Below are 14924 nucleotides of genomic sequence, written 5' to 3'. Positions count from 1 at the left end.
GGGGTTATGATGGATAGGAAGTCCATAAAATTATTGTTCAAGCACAAACAGCAGTAAGAGCAGAATGGGATCTGCCAGTCTAACAATTAATCTCTCTCTATAATAAGACAATAAGTTTGAACTTTTTCCTATAGGTTACAGAGTGCCATTTAAGTTTGTTCCATAAGGAATGACACAGAAGGAACTATTTTTATTTTGCAAAGATGACTAAGGGGGCAAAAATTAATGTAAAGAGGAAGAGATTCAAAAAGGGAGAGTGAGTTGGAAGCTATTGTGGTTTGTCTAAACGAGGAGATGATCATAGTCAAAACCAGAACAGAAATGGAACAGAGATAGCATACACTTGCAGCCATAGTAAACTAAAGGTATGGGTAAGGAGGTCAATTAAACATAAGGATATATTGATTAGTTTTGAGGTTCATGACAGTATGTTTGTTAGAAAAGAAGTGTGGAAAATTTGAAGAGGCAGTGGTAAAAGATGCATTTACCTTTAATTCATCAATCTATGAAAATATTTATTAAGCATTATCAAATAAGAAATGAATCCACATCTATGTAAGGAAAGATTTAATTCAGAGGGATGATTGCAGTAGAGAGAATATTCTGACCAAGAGTAAAGGGGCTTTTATTTTATAGGGAGGAGTGAACAGCCAGGGAGAAGCAAAAGTACTGAATGGCAAGATAGGGTAGAGAGGAAGCGAGTCTTTTCTCTTAGGTAGCCTATTCCAGGAAAGGCTATCAAGGAGGAGTTGTGTGCTGCTGAAGGTGGGTCAAATTTCACAAGCTTTGGGAAGAGAGCAACTTTAGCAAAGTTTTGTTGAGGGGCATTTTGTTCTGATTGATCAGTGAGCACAAGAGATTCAGCTAATTTTTACGAGCGAGAGATGGGAATTTGGAGGGCTGGCATAGAGAAGCAAAAGGGAAGGGCATCATTAAGTTTTATCTAAATCTTGTGGTGAAGAATGGTTGTTCCCAGTAAGCTGTTTCCAGAACACAGAAAGGTGAGGGGCTTTCTCTAACTGTAGCTCTCTTCCAGAATCACAGGATTCCGATAAAGTTCAAAAATGTCAGGAGCTACAAAGATATAGACCCAAGTGTCAAAATAAAGAAAGCAAAGCTACCATTGGAAACAATCAGGCTACCAGAGAAGAGAGATGTGTTAGTAACTCACATAATTAAATAAATGTTTTAACAGAGGTATAGAAAAGGTAAAATGTGAGTGTGTAAAAGGTTATGCATAGTTTTCAACTGCAATGTTTAAGAATTTTAAAGAGTTGATAACAGAGTGACGCCACTAAAACTGTGTAGCTCAGGGGGCACCTAGGTGGCTCAGTTGGTTGAAGGTCTGACTCCTGATTTCAGTTCAGATCATGATCTCACAGTTTGTGAGTTCAAGCCCTGCACTGGGCTCTGTGCTGATAGTGTGGAGCCTGCTTGGGATTCCCTGTCTCTCTCTCTGTACCTCCCACACTCATACTCTCTCTCTTTCAAAAATAAATAAACATTTAAAAAATGTGTAGCTCAGGCTTCCAGGAGACACAAGTGTAGAAGCGAGGGCTGAACCTCAAGCAAGTTGGGCTTCTGAAACTGGCAGGCAAATATGGGGGTGGCACATAGCAAAGAAAACCCCAACACTAGACTGGCGAATCACCAAAGCATCTGGCTGGCCCACATCATCGTGGTGGGACTACTGCACATGGCTCTATTCAGCATTTCTGTTGTCCTGATCCTGACCCTGACCAACATCATCCACTACTTGGCTATGTAGGTCTTCTTGTATATGGTGAAAGGGACACCCTTGGAGACCCTTGACAAAGGAATGGCTCTGCTACTGACACACTGGGAAGAGATGGACTATGGATTCCAAATTACCTTTTCCCGCAATTCTTCAGCATCTCTTCAATTGTACTCTGCCTCTTGGCCAGCTTCTAAACCAAGTTGATGCTGCTCACTTCCTCGTCAATATGCCTCATTGCTCAGCCTACTGCTACTTACATTGTCCCAACTTCATAGGGTCTGTCCCTTTGGCATCAACAAATACTGAGGGATGGGGCTGGGGTTGAAGCTGAAATAAGATGCTGTAACATCCTTGCCTTCTCCGTGCTGCCTTCTATATGTTGAAAGCCTGAGAACTATACAACCTTTTCCAAACTCCCTGGAAGACAGTATGTTGCAAAGTGGGGCTCCCTAGGCCCAGCCCTGGTAGGAGCAGTGTTCTTTGAATCAGGAAATGCAGATGGGATAAGGGACAAAACACTCTCCTCCATAGCAGGAAACCATATTTGGGCAGCATGTTTAGTGACATCTTTTTTCCAGATCTTCCCCCCACCCCACCACCCACCTCCTTCTCTGTCTTGCTTTGTATTTTCTTTATGATAAAGATATTTTTTTTCTGAAAAAAATGTGTAGCTCTGAGACAGGCAAATAGAAAGAACCTTCTAGGCAACGGATGCAGCATGTGCTCAGGAGATGGACAGGGCTAACTTCAGTATACTAAGATGATAAGGTGCTTATCAAGAGAACTGGGAGACATAGTTAAGAGAAATAAGCAGAGGCCAGATCAGAAGTCTTGACAAATTATTCCTACAGGCTATACAGAACCATTGAGTGTGTCCATTCCGCTCAAATTCCCTCAGCTGAGCCACTTCGCCACTTGTAAACTTAGCTGGAATTTTTGCTTCTCCTCTCGTTTTGCCCCATCGTCTGAGAAATGGAGGGACTTTTTTGCTGTTCAATATATAATAACTGAAATGTAACTTGGTAAAACACGTTTGCAGGAGGTCTGGGTAACATTAGCTAACTATGATATTTTTACCTTGATTTCACTTGACCCTAGATTTCTGGAGGAATATTTTAGTGTTTCAAGTAAATTTCCATAAATGGAGGAATAAGGTTATAGCCACTAGAGTAAGCTCATAATTTGTCCTTTTATATTCTTCATAGATAGGTGAGGTGACTTCACTTCTAAGGAGGAAAACTGGTCAGGTTTCAAGAAACTAAATTAGTCTGAATGCTAGTAAAAAATCTCATGCCAAAATTAAAAAATGTGTGTGTCTCTAGGTTTTGCCCATAGGTAAGATAACATTTCATCAATATTTGACTATGACTTTTGGGCATTTTATCTCACCAACAAAGATTTAAGATCGCCTTCCTTGCCAATTCTTCTCACCCACCCTATAACTATTTCTTTCCTACCATTTGTTCAAACACCCTTCCAATTGCTCTCTCCTAACCCCTTTACCCCATTTCAGTTTTTCCATGCTATAACATTCCATGTTGGAAGAGCTTATTTTCCTTTTAAGTAATGCTGTTTATGAGCTATAACAATGGTTCTTAAGCTTTAATGGAAGAATCTGTTAGAGAACTAACTTAAATGCAAATTGTTATACTTATCAACAAAGATTCTGAATCAATAAGTTAGTAGTCTTAGGCCACAGGCTAAAGAATGTCTGTGGTTAATAGTCATTGCAGATAACTGGAATACAGTGACTTCCACAGCATATTTAGAAAATCATTGTATGATGAGCCAGAAATTGGTTGAAAATTAGCCTAATTAGCTCTAGATATTTTATTACCAAAATCTGAGTTTGAGAACTTAGCAGGTAATAGAGTTTCATATTGCTTATATTTTATTTTATTTTTAAAATTTTTTTAACGTTTATTTATTTTTGAGACAGAGGGAGACAGAGCATGAATGGGGGAGGGTCAGAAAGAGGGAGACACAGAATCTGAACAGGCTCCAGGCTCTGAGCTGTCAGCACAGAGCCCGATGCGGGGCTCGAACTCATGAACTGCGAGATCATGACCTGAGCCGAAGTCGGCCGCTTAACCGACTGAGCCACCCAGGCGCCCCATTTATATTTTAAATATATATATAGTTTGCACATGGTATCTATGTAGGGTGTTATGTTTTAGGGAAAAATTTGACTAATCTTATTTTTCTGCTAAATACCGTCATAATGTTATCAGATCATTATTATCTCTAAGGTGGGATTGCTACTGTTGTGATCATTCCTTTTTTAAGGAACAATGAGTAAATCATTTCTTGGGTAAACCCAAGAAATTGACAGTGAAGCATTAAATGGCCCATATGGAATAAAAGAGAACCCTACATGGGACACTTCCATTGTAGAAATGACATTGAATATTTCATGTTTAACAATTTGGTAACACATCTATTTTTCAGAGCCAATAATGATAAACTTAAGACTTAACATAGTAGTAAGTTGTGTATTTTTCTTATTTATCTACATTTTTTTACCACCAGGAGTAACCACAGCAACTATCACTGTGTAAGTGTTCTATAAATATTTGCAAATGAACAATGAAATAGATGAGTAAAAGTCACAATATCATAATTCCAAATACTCCGTTGAATGAGATTATCTCTCTAGAGTTGACATTAAAAATATTTTGTTTATGATTGTATTGGATTCAATATTTTCCCCTGAAAATTCATGTCCCCTAGATCCTGTGAACAAGATGATTTTTGGAATTAGGGTCTATGCAGTTAAGATGAGGTCATACTGGATCAGAGTATGCCCTAAATCCAGTATGACTGGTACCTTTTAAAAAGAGAGAAATTTAGAAGCATGCACACACACACACAAACACATACAGAAGATGGCCATGTAAAGATGGAAATAGAAATTGGAATAACAAAAATACAAACCTAGGAATTCCAAATATTGTTGGTAGCCACCAGAATCTAGGAGAGAAGCAGGAAAAATAATATCATTAAATAGGAGAGTATGACCTTTGCTTCTACCTTGATTTTGGATTCTAGCCTCCACAACTGTGGTAGCATAAATTTCTGTTGTAATAAGCCACCCACTTTGCAGTACTTTGTACAGAAGACCTAGGAAACTAATCCAAAGATCAACAACTTTAGAAAAATATACAGAAAACAATGATTACATTCTGATCTCAATTATCTTTTTATTTGTTTTTAAGTAAACAGATATGCATTTAAAATCTATCTCCTTTCTGTATACTATTCTCTCCATCTTTGCTTCTGCTTTTTAAAATCTTTGTTGCATATAATATTGCCACATATTATGTTATGTTTATGCTCATATACTTTCACAGAAATATTATTTTAGCTTTATATGTATGATATTTTTTATTAATGGAAAAATGATATTTGTAATGTGTGCACAGACTAAGTTCTACTCTTGGCACATTTAATCTGAAAAAAAAAATTGCTCCAATGATAAAGAAGGACCACCTATTGTATGAAGAGAGGAAAAATTGAACAACCTTATGTTTCATTAAAAAATGTCAGGCCACCTCCATTAAGAAATTAGTATGGGAGACAGATTATTGACAAGCTGAACATTTTTTTTAATCTTTTTTAGACTAACATGCCATTTCTTTAAAATTTTAATTTTAAGAATGCTAGAATTGCTCACTAGAAAATCAAGCCACAGTTTTTAGAGTTGAAAAGAGAAAAGTCCATGATTTACAGTTGGTGTGAGATTAGGCTAAGTATTTGTCTAAAATGGTTCATGCAGCTCACACTGGGTTCCAAAGGCAGTACATTTTGTATTAATTTTAACTATATGTTTGAAGCCAGTTATTTTGAACCTCTTGATGATAGTGCCCCTTTGTGGGATTTGAAATACTGTGGAATAACTCATGCTGCATTGTACCCACATGGCTTCCTACTTAAGAATTAATTGCTAACATTTTGCCTTGTCCTTATGTGCATTATGCTCTAAGCATAAGGACTTTTTATAATTAAGGGAAATTGCCAGTACCCTGGCCAGCAGAGTAAATGCAAACTTGTATTAACAATACTATAAGCCCCTGTGTTTGTACAGGAAATTACAATAATATCCTAAACTCAGTGTCAAGTTTTATTCCTACGTTAATGATTCTTTGGAGCTAATGCTTATTTAAGGAGAGCAAAACTGTGTGAATGTAATGAGTATTGAGATTACACCTTTATCATTTCCAGGAATCATTTTGTATATGGGATAAAGAATATTATTTAATTACTCTTGAAATAAACTAGATAATTTTCAAAGTTTCTGTGTATTTCAATATGCTTTCTAAATCATCTAATATTTCAGGTATTGGCAGGGTTGCGGTTGGGGGTAGGAGATAAAGCAAGAATGAGAATATCTAAGTCATATGTTTTAAATAGTTATTTCTGGGGCACCTAAGTTAAGCATCTAACACTTGATTTCGGCTCAGGTCGTGATCTCACAGTTTGTGAGTTCGAGTCCCAAGTCAGGGCTCTGCGATGAGCGTGTGGAGCCTGCTTGGGATCCTCTCTCTGCCTCTCTCCTCCTCCTTCCCTCTCTCTCTCAAAACAAATACATAAACTTAAAAAATTTAAACATAGTTATTTCTTATTAAAATGATTTATTTTTATTGAAGTATTATTTGTATGCAGTGTCACACACAGATCTTTAGTATGGCAATCTGCATATGGGTTTACAAATGCTTACATCCATGTAGCCTATGCACCTATCAAGACATAGAATATGTCTGTCACTCACACACCTCCTTTGCGCACGTTTCCAGTAAATCATCATCCCCTCTGACCCTACTCTCTTTCTCAACATTGTTCTGATCGTTTTCACTACTGCCTGGATTTGCCTTTTCTGGAAGGTCATATAAATAAGTCATCGGGTGCACTCTTTTGTGTCTGTTTTCTTTTACTCAACATATTCTTTTTTGAAGTTAATCCATATTGCTACACATATCCCTAGATCATTCATGTTTTGTTTTAAGAATCTTAAAGTTTTATTTTTCTATCTCCCATCTTTTGTGATAGTGTTATCATACATTTATTTAAAAACATTATATTGAGTTATGATTGACATACAAAAAGATGCATATATTTAATGCACACAACTTGATGAGCTTGGACGCTTGGAGAGAAGTATGTACCTATGAAACTGTCACCATAATCTATGCCTAAACATATCCATCACCTCCGAAAGTTTCTCCCAATCTCTTTACTTATTATTGTTATTTTTGTATCGTATTTTATACTTTAAAACACACATTTTACTTTTATATATATTTTAAACTGAAATATTCTGTCATAATGTTTGATTTACATATTGGATTATCTTCAGAGAAGATAATGAAAGAATGAAGAAACTGGACATAATATTTATGTATTTTTCGTATATTTACAATTTCTGATGTTTTCCATTTCCTTATATAGGTCCAAATTTTGTGTGAAATCCTAAAGAACTTTCTATAACAGTTTTATTGCCCTAGTCTGCTAACAATATATACTCTCAGTTTTTATTTGTTTGAAAATTTACATAGTTTGCTTTCAATTTAAGGATTTTCTTACTTGAACAGATTTCTAGGTTGACAAGGTTTGTTCTGTTTTGTTTGTTCTGCTTTGTTTTGTTTTCCATCAGTCACTTAAGATTTTATCTCTGTGTCTACTGGCTTACACAGTTTCACTTAAGTCTTTTCTTGTCACTTTTAACTTGTCCATGATCCGTATTTTCATTTCTCTGCTTTTAAGATGTGATCCTTATTACCAATTGTCAGCCTTTTGATTATGATTTTCCCATGAGTCATTTTATGTTTATCTTACTTGAGACTTGTTGATTTTCTTGACTATGCAAGTTTATGCTTCTCAAACAACTGGAACATTTTCAGTAATTTTTAAAATCTTTGTTCTGCCCACCTACATTCCACGCCTAAAATTCCATGCATGTACCTAAAATTTCATATAAAATTGTATTTTTTCCCACAAATCAATGAGGCTCTGTTCATTCAGTTCCACAATTTTTACACACTGTACTTCCTTTGATATAATCTCTATTTCTCTGGCATCACGTTCTCTCTTTCCTTTTACACTGTCTAATATGCTAGTAACCCTGCCTAGTGACTTTTTCCCCTTCAGATTTCATATTTTAATTTAAATTTTTCCATTTGATTACTTTTTAAAGGTTCCATTTACCACTAAATTCCTTGTTTCACATCCTGTTCATCTTTTCTTTAATAGGTTTTATTATTTTATAACCACTGCTTTAATGTCCTTGCTTGCTATTTCAATCTTTTCAGCGATTTCTGGATAGCGCTATTGATCAAGAAAAAATTTCATCTTTATGAATCACACAGCCTTGCTTCTTTGCATATAATTTTGGATGTACACCAATCATTATGGATAGTATACCACTGGACTGGAGTGGGAGTTTTATCATGGCAGGAAATCAATTTACTTGGCAATTATCTTGACCTTTTTGAAGACTATTTTAGATTGTGTTAGGTATGTAGTATTCACTTGTATGTAGAGTTTGCTTCTAGTCTAGTTTAGTCCCAACACTATGGGAAGGGGTCTCTGTGGTCTCTACTGAATTCAGGGTCCCCTGCTGATCGCTGAATGCTCAGTGTGCCCTTCCATTATGATTGTTTTCAACACAATTGTCTTCTAGGAGTTCCAGGGATACTCATCTCACAGTCCTTGGATACTTGTTCTTATGCCAGTAGTTGTTTTGTCCCCAATAGTTGTTCTTTTTCTGGACTCATGCAAAGAGTAGGCATGCATGAGATCTAGCCCAAAACTCAAGGGAAGGCTCTTATATACAGATCTTTTTCCCTGCCTAGTTGCCTTATCACCAGCATTTCATTCTAAAATATTTAGGTATCTGTGTAATTTCTCACTCTGATCTCATCCTAACAAGGCAGCATGTTCTATATGTTGCAACTGTCCTCACATACATACTGTGGTTTAGAAAATGTCTCAAGGCAGAAAGTTGGCATAATCGTGAAGCTTATCTTATTTAGCATCCTTACTCATAGATCATGGTCCTGAACTGTATGCTGTCCAACATCTAAAAACATTTATTTTGTGCTTTTTCCTTCAGTTATTTGTCTAGTTTGAAATGTCTAGTCTGATTGTTATTACAGTCTCATGACTAGAAGTGTAAATTAGTTATAGAGTTTTAATTATGAAATAATGAAAAAAACTATTTCTAAATTTAAAATGTATCCATTTTATTATTTTTTAAAAAAATTTTTTAACGTTTATTTATTTTTGAGACAGAGAGAGACAGAGCATGAACGGGGGAGGGTCAGAGAGAGGGAGACACAGAATCTGAAACAGGCTCCGGGCTCTGAGCTGTCAGCACAGCTTTAATTCACTAACTGAGAGATCATGACCTGAGCCGAAGTCGACCACTTAACCGACTGAGCCACCCAGGCGCCCCTCCATTTTATTATTTTATTTAAATAAACATATATGTTTGTTTTAAACACCAAGTATAAGTAAATATCATTGTAAACCCCTTCCTCTTTTAACCTCCAAGTGTTAATAAAGTCATATAACTACATAGTTTGAGATCCATATATGAATACAGACAATGTGACTCACATGAATGCACTCAATTATTTTGTTGCTTCTCTCTTCTATGATACTGTGATCAATGATTTTATGTATCTGTTTGACTGGGCCACAGTGTGCCAGACATTTAGCTTAGTATTATTTCTGGGTATATCTGTGATGGTGACTCTAGATGAGAATTGGTAGACTGAGTAAAGAAGATTGTCTTTCCCAATGGTGTTGGGCCACATCCAATCCACTAAAGACCTGAACTGAATAAAAGGCTGAGTAAGAAAGACTTCTCTTTCTCTTCCTGGCTATCTTCAACCTGGAACATCAGTCTGCATCTACCACACTTGGACTCAGACTGGACTCACATCATCAGCTCTCATGGTTCTCAGGCCTTGGACTAAGACTGGAATTTACACCATCTGTTCTCAGGCTTTTGGACTCAGATTAGAACTACACTGTTCATTCTTCTAGGTCTGCAGCTTGCCAACTGCACATCTTGGAGAAGCCAATTCCTTACTTTAAATATCTCTCCCATTCTCTCTCTCTCATTCTCAATCTCTGTCTCTTATGTAAGCAGAAGCTTCATAATTAACATGTCAAAATACCTTAAATTTCCAAATTTTAGGAAATTTGTAAGTCATTTGTAAATTTTAGGAAAGTTTTAGTCATTTGTAAATTATGTTACAACCTACTTTATGCCGTATCTTACTGTGCTGCATGTAGTTGACATCTAGTACTAACCAAAGATGTATGTCTCAGTCATAATTTATTCAGTGTGACTCGCATTTCCTTTGTAAATAATCTTGTTTATTTATTCCAAGTATTTTAATTAAGGATTATTATCTGTTCATTTTAAAATTTAGAGTGTTTGAAAGGAGCGGAGTCTGGGGAAAAGATATTGCCTGGATCTGTTCACTTAATATCTCAAAGTGTACAAATACATAAGGTCCATGGAGACAGAAATATTTGTGTTTTTCAAAGGTGTATTTCCAGGGATCTGGAATATTGTGTGTCCAACTAATGCTCATTGAATGACTGAAGTTCACAAAATGTATTCCACATATTCTTCATAGTATTGGATTTTAAAACTAATATTGGATTCTTTAAAAAAAGAGATTAAGTATTAACCTACTTTGTATAATAATATTTGAAATAAAATGTGGTTAAACATTTTAAGAAAGGGCAGAAGAATAAACAGTTTTATAGAGTCATAACCTAATTCTATCTCCAGTTAGGCTGATGTTGTCATCTACGTTCATTAGGAAAGAAGGGAAAAAGATTAACCTAACTAGAAAGAGACAATATTTTAAGATAAACATTTGAAGGTAAATATTGGATAACATATATAAAAGTGGTGTTATGGCTTAAAATTCTACATGATCAATGTTCTCACTTCTATATATTGGATAATTTCTTCAGACTTTTCAAACAGTATACCATTTCACTTTTCCATACCATATACTTTTCAAAAAATATACCATTTCACTCCTGTCATTGTCCTTGTGAGCTTGTTCCTGTCACTGCCCTAAATTAATAGCACACTATTTTTATATTGATACTATATCAAACTATTTTTTTTCTTATTATGCAGGATTTTATATTATTTCATCTCTTTTTAAAGCAATATTTAGATATAAAAATAAGAATGAATAATGTTTGTATATGCTAAAACGTGCACATCCACAATATAAGACATTCTGCTGGAACTATATCTCCTTCTTTATTTATATATATTCCAGAACAATAGACTTAAATCATTTAAAAATTACAACAACAATAAAAACATAGTGAGACTTTTAACTTTAGGAAGGAGATATTGGAGGCAACATTACAGATGTTAGACACCTGACATTGATAATAAACAGATGTATTGGGCATGTAATTACTTCCAGGTGTCTATCATCTCGTTTCATCCTCATAATTGCTGAGGTAGTTATTATTATTGCCTGTGCTTTTCAAACGAGGTAATTGAGGACTAGAAAAGTTAAAATCTTTCTAATAATCACACAATTAGTAAGTGACACAGCCAGGACTGAAACCCAATTTGCCATGACTCCAAACTGTAGTCACTGCCATCATGGGAAATGTTAGCATAAGTAGTTTTAGCTCATACATTTTCAGACAAGGAGTAGACATTGTCTTACATGTATATTTCATATAGGTCCTAAGATAAGGTACAAATAAAAAAATGTTTAAAAAATGACAAAATATTTTCTACCAACACAAAGGTAAATGCTGGATATCCCTGGGGCACCTGAATTCAAACAGTATCCTACACACACAAAGCGGGGTTAATGCTCTAACTGGAATTCTAACCCGAATGTCACCTCCACTTTGTAATTCCCAACACTCTTATGTCACAACACTTAACTCTGGTTTCTGTCTTTTTCAAGTTACCTTTGAAAGATAGGTTCTGGGAGTCCTCAAGCAAGATAATGTGCCCCACTGATACAGACACACTTTTCTTCTTGTTTAAGCCATAACTTCTGTCTGATAAATGACTAACATCTCAGATTTGCTTCATTTAAACTCGTAGTGTTTTTTTCTCAGTGTATAGCACAAAAGTTTTAATTCATTAGCTTTTGTTTTCCTTTCAATGCAGACTCTAAACTTTCCAAGCCTGTGAGATACAGTTTGAATTATTTTCTATGTATATATTTGAAAAGGTTTTCAAAAAATTAACTGAATCTTAATAAAAAATTAATCATTATTTTTATTTATGTGTGGGGCATGTCAAAATATTCCTTTTAAGGTGAAGGATAAATTGTTGCATCTGGTTCCTCCTACAACCAAGAAAGAGACACAAGTGAGTTAGTCAATTTACAGAGTTAGAGACAGTTGCAGATCCGTAAGAAAGTCAAAATGTGAGACACTTGAAACTTGTGCGGTGATTTAGGCTAAATTTCTAAGTGATGTAACATTTCTATTAGTCAAAGTTTTTCAGAGAAACAGATCAATATTTTTATGAGGAATTGACTCACATAATGAGGCCATTGAGAATTTCCATGATCTCCTGTCTTCAGGCTGGAGACCCAGGAAAGCCCTTGGGATCATTACAGTCCAGGTTTGAAGGCCTGAGTCCCAGGGATGCCAAGAGTGTAAATCAAAGTGTAAGGGCTGGAGAAGACCTGTGTAGCATCAAGTAGGTAGGCAGGAAGTAAGAGGAAGCAAATTCCTCCTTCCTCCACCTTTTGCTCTATTCAGGCACTCCGTGGATTGCCTAATACCCACTCACATTGGAGAAGACTTGTACTTTACTAATTCCACTTATTCAAATGCTAATCTCATTCAGAAACACCCTAAAGCATACATCCAGAAATAATGTGTAACTTGGGCACCCTTTGAACTATTCAAGTTGACACATAAAATTAACCATCACAACATTTAGAAAGAATTAAATAATGATATATATATTAGCCAGCTGGAATGATGTGGGGGAGCATCTTCTGGAAAACAGAGACTAAGCAAAAGCCCAGTGAAGCTGGGCAGTATAGGGGCTAATGAGTATTTTCTGACACAAAATATAAATGACTAATGTTGCACAAAAGAACCTGGTTTATCGGGAAACTATAGAAAATCTAGTGTGCTGGTTCATAAAGTATATAGGGTAGGGGAAGATAGGATCCTCAGGTAGGGGAGGATAAAAGATGAGTTTTGTAATATGAGTAGGGCCTAAATCATGAAGGGTTTCAATGTCTTCTTACAGGAGTTTTATCTTTCTCCTATAGTTGATGGAGAATTGTTTAAGGGAACAAGAAAGCATCCCACATATCTTTAATGTGACAAGACTGGAGTAAGATGAAACAGAGTGCAAGACATGCCTGGGGTCTGAAAGCATGTAAGATATTGCAGGAAGAGGAAAGAAGCAAAATAATTAATTGACAAATTTCTACTTTGTAATGCCATTACCAGAACAGAGAACTCTGTAGTAGCCCCTTTGATTGGAACAATAATCACAATATTTCAGATAGACATGGCAGCATGAAGTTGGATGTATAAGAGACTTAAGTCCGGACTGATCATATAAATGTGTATAAATGTGAGATCCTGAAGCATTCGTGTGGATATTACATTGGCTAGGTGTAGAATTTAAGGTGGAACACTAATGAAACCATTTGAGGAAACAGAGCTCTAAGTTAGGGGACAATGGAGGATTGTTTTGTTCAGTGGTCAAATATTACAGGCATGTCAGATAATTTTGGAAGTGAATAACCTTCATTTTATCATTAATCAACTTGTCTATTTTCAGGGAGCCTGTGGCTAAAACTAACACCAAGACCTGGTACAGGATGAGAACTGTGTTACCGTGTGTGTGAAGTCAAGGCAGAGAAAATGCCTCTGTGTAAATTTTTACTGGGAACATCCAATATAATTTTGGGAAACTGATTGTTAAGCCCTTAATTACAACAAGGGATGCCTAGAGATTATAACAATTGCGTTAAATAAAACTGAATGTGCACAAATCTTAAAACCACATTAGGATGGATGAAGACAGAACAAATATAAACAATTGATTTTTTTAGTAGATCTTTACATCATTTCCTTAAAAAAAGAAATGTAGATCCAAACACACCCTTTCCACGGCCAGGGAAAGTAGAAGGATGTGATTGTAAGAAAAGGGGATCACACAGAAACAACCTAATTTAAATCTTTCAATTACCCATATTTGACTACGTTCTGTTCTGCATACCAAATGTCTCTTGGCTTAAGTGTAAAAGCTAGACGAAAGGAAAGCTTTGGCAGCCCTTCATTGTCTTAGTGTAATCAGGCACTTAGCAACCCTGACATCGGATGCTGGCATTCTCTGTTTGGAAACAGCACTGGATTCCACAATGAAGTAGTTGATTGCTAATTTAGTGCACTAATGTAGAGAAGCAGGGGGCTCCCATTCTGCACCTGAATCCAGATGTCAGTTCGCTACCAAGATAATATGTTAAAGACTATTTTCACCCATTTACTGGTACTATAGAGATTGCATAGTGTGCATTTTCTCAGACCCTTTGGCTCTCATCTTTCTCAATTGTGATAATGAATGGTCATTTTTGCTTCTCTACATCTTCCTTGTTATACAAATATTAGAAAAAATGAGCATATTACTTATTAATAGTAATTAGTTGAGTAAATGTAAGTGGTTAAACTATCAATATTCAGACAATGAGCTTAAAAGGGGCATATATTCTAAAAAGTTTAACATTTAAAAATATCAGATATTTATTTTTGATTAACATTCTGTAATTTCTCCAAGTCTATTATACTTATTCAACAGAATTTCATACATTAAGAAATATTTTCATAACTGTAATATTAAACTGAAATGTTAATGTTATATATTTCAATAATATTTTTTACAGATCAGTGAAAATTAAATGTTATCTCAACTAAATCTTTCTAGAGGAAGAAAAGGAGAAAGATACAGGAATCAAATATATCATTTATAGTTTTAAGTAAGTCATACTAGTAGCATCATAACTTGACTGGCTTAAAATTAAATGGTTTTACCCTTAGGGTGCCTAGGTGGCTCAGTCGGTTAAGCATCCGACTTTGGCTCAGATCATGATCTCACAGCTTGTGAGTTCGAGCCCCACGTCGGGTTCGGTGCTGACAGCTCAGA

General features: G+C 35.6%; 1 long non-coding RNA gene and 1 pseudogene across 1 annotated transcript in view; one reads left to right on the top strand and one right to left on the bottom strand.

The window, feature by feature from the left end:
- Window positions 1-203: 203 nt before the first annotated feature.
- On the top strand, window positions 204-2044 carry LOC102952345 (annotated as a pseudogene).
- A 9992-nt stretch (window positions 2045-12036) lies between these two features.
- Window positions 12037-14924, bottom strand: part of LOC122231048 — a 34523-nt gene continuing 31635 nt past the window's right edge. The window contains exon 4 of the long non-coding RNA XR_006208159.1: window positions 12037-12096. This is a non-coding gene — a long non-coding RNA (uncharacterized LOC122231048). The remainder of the gene's footprint in view (window positions 12097-14924) is intronic.

Source organism: Panthera tigris, chromosome A1, assembly GCF_018350195.1.
Source record: "Panthera tigris isolate Pti1 chromosome A1, P.tigris_Pti1_mat1.1, whole genome shotgun sequence".
In the NCBI taxonomy this organism is placed as follows: domain Eukaryota; kingdom Metazoa; phylum Chordata; class Mammalia; order Carnivora; family Felidae; genus Panthera; species Panthera tigris.
This window is presented reverse-complemented; position numbering and strand designations above follow the sequence as displayed.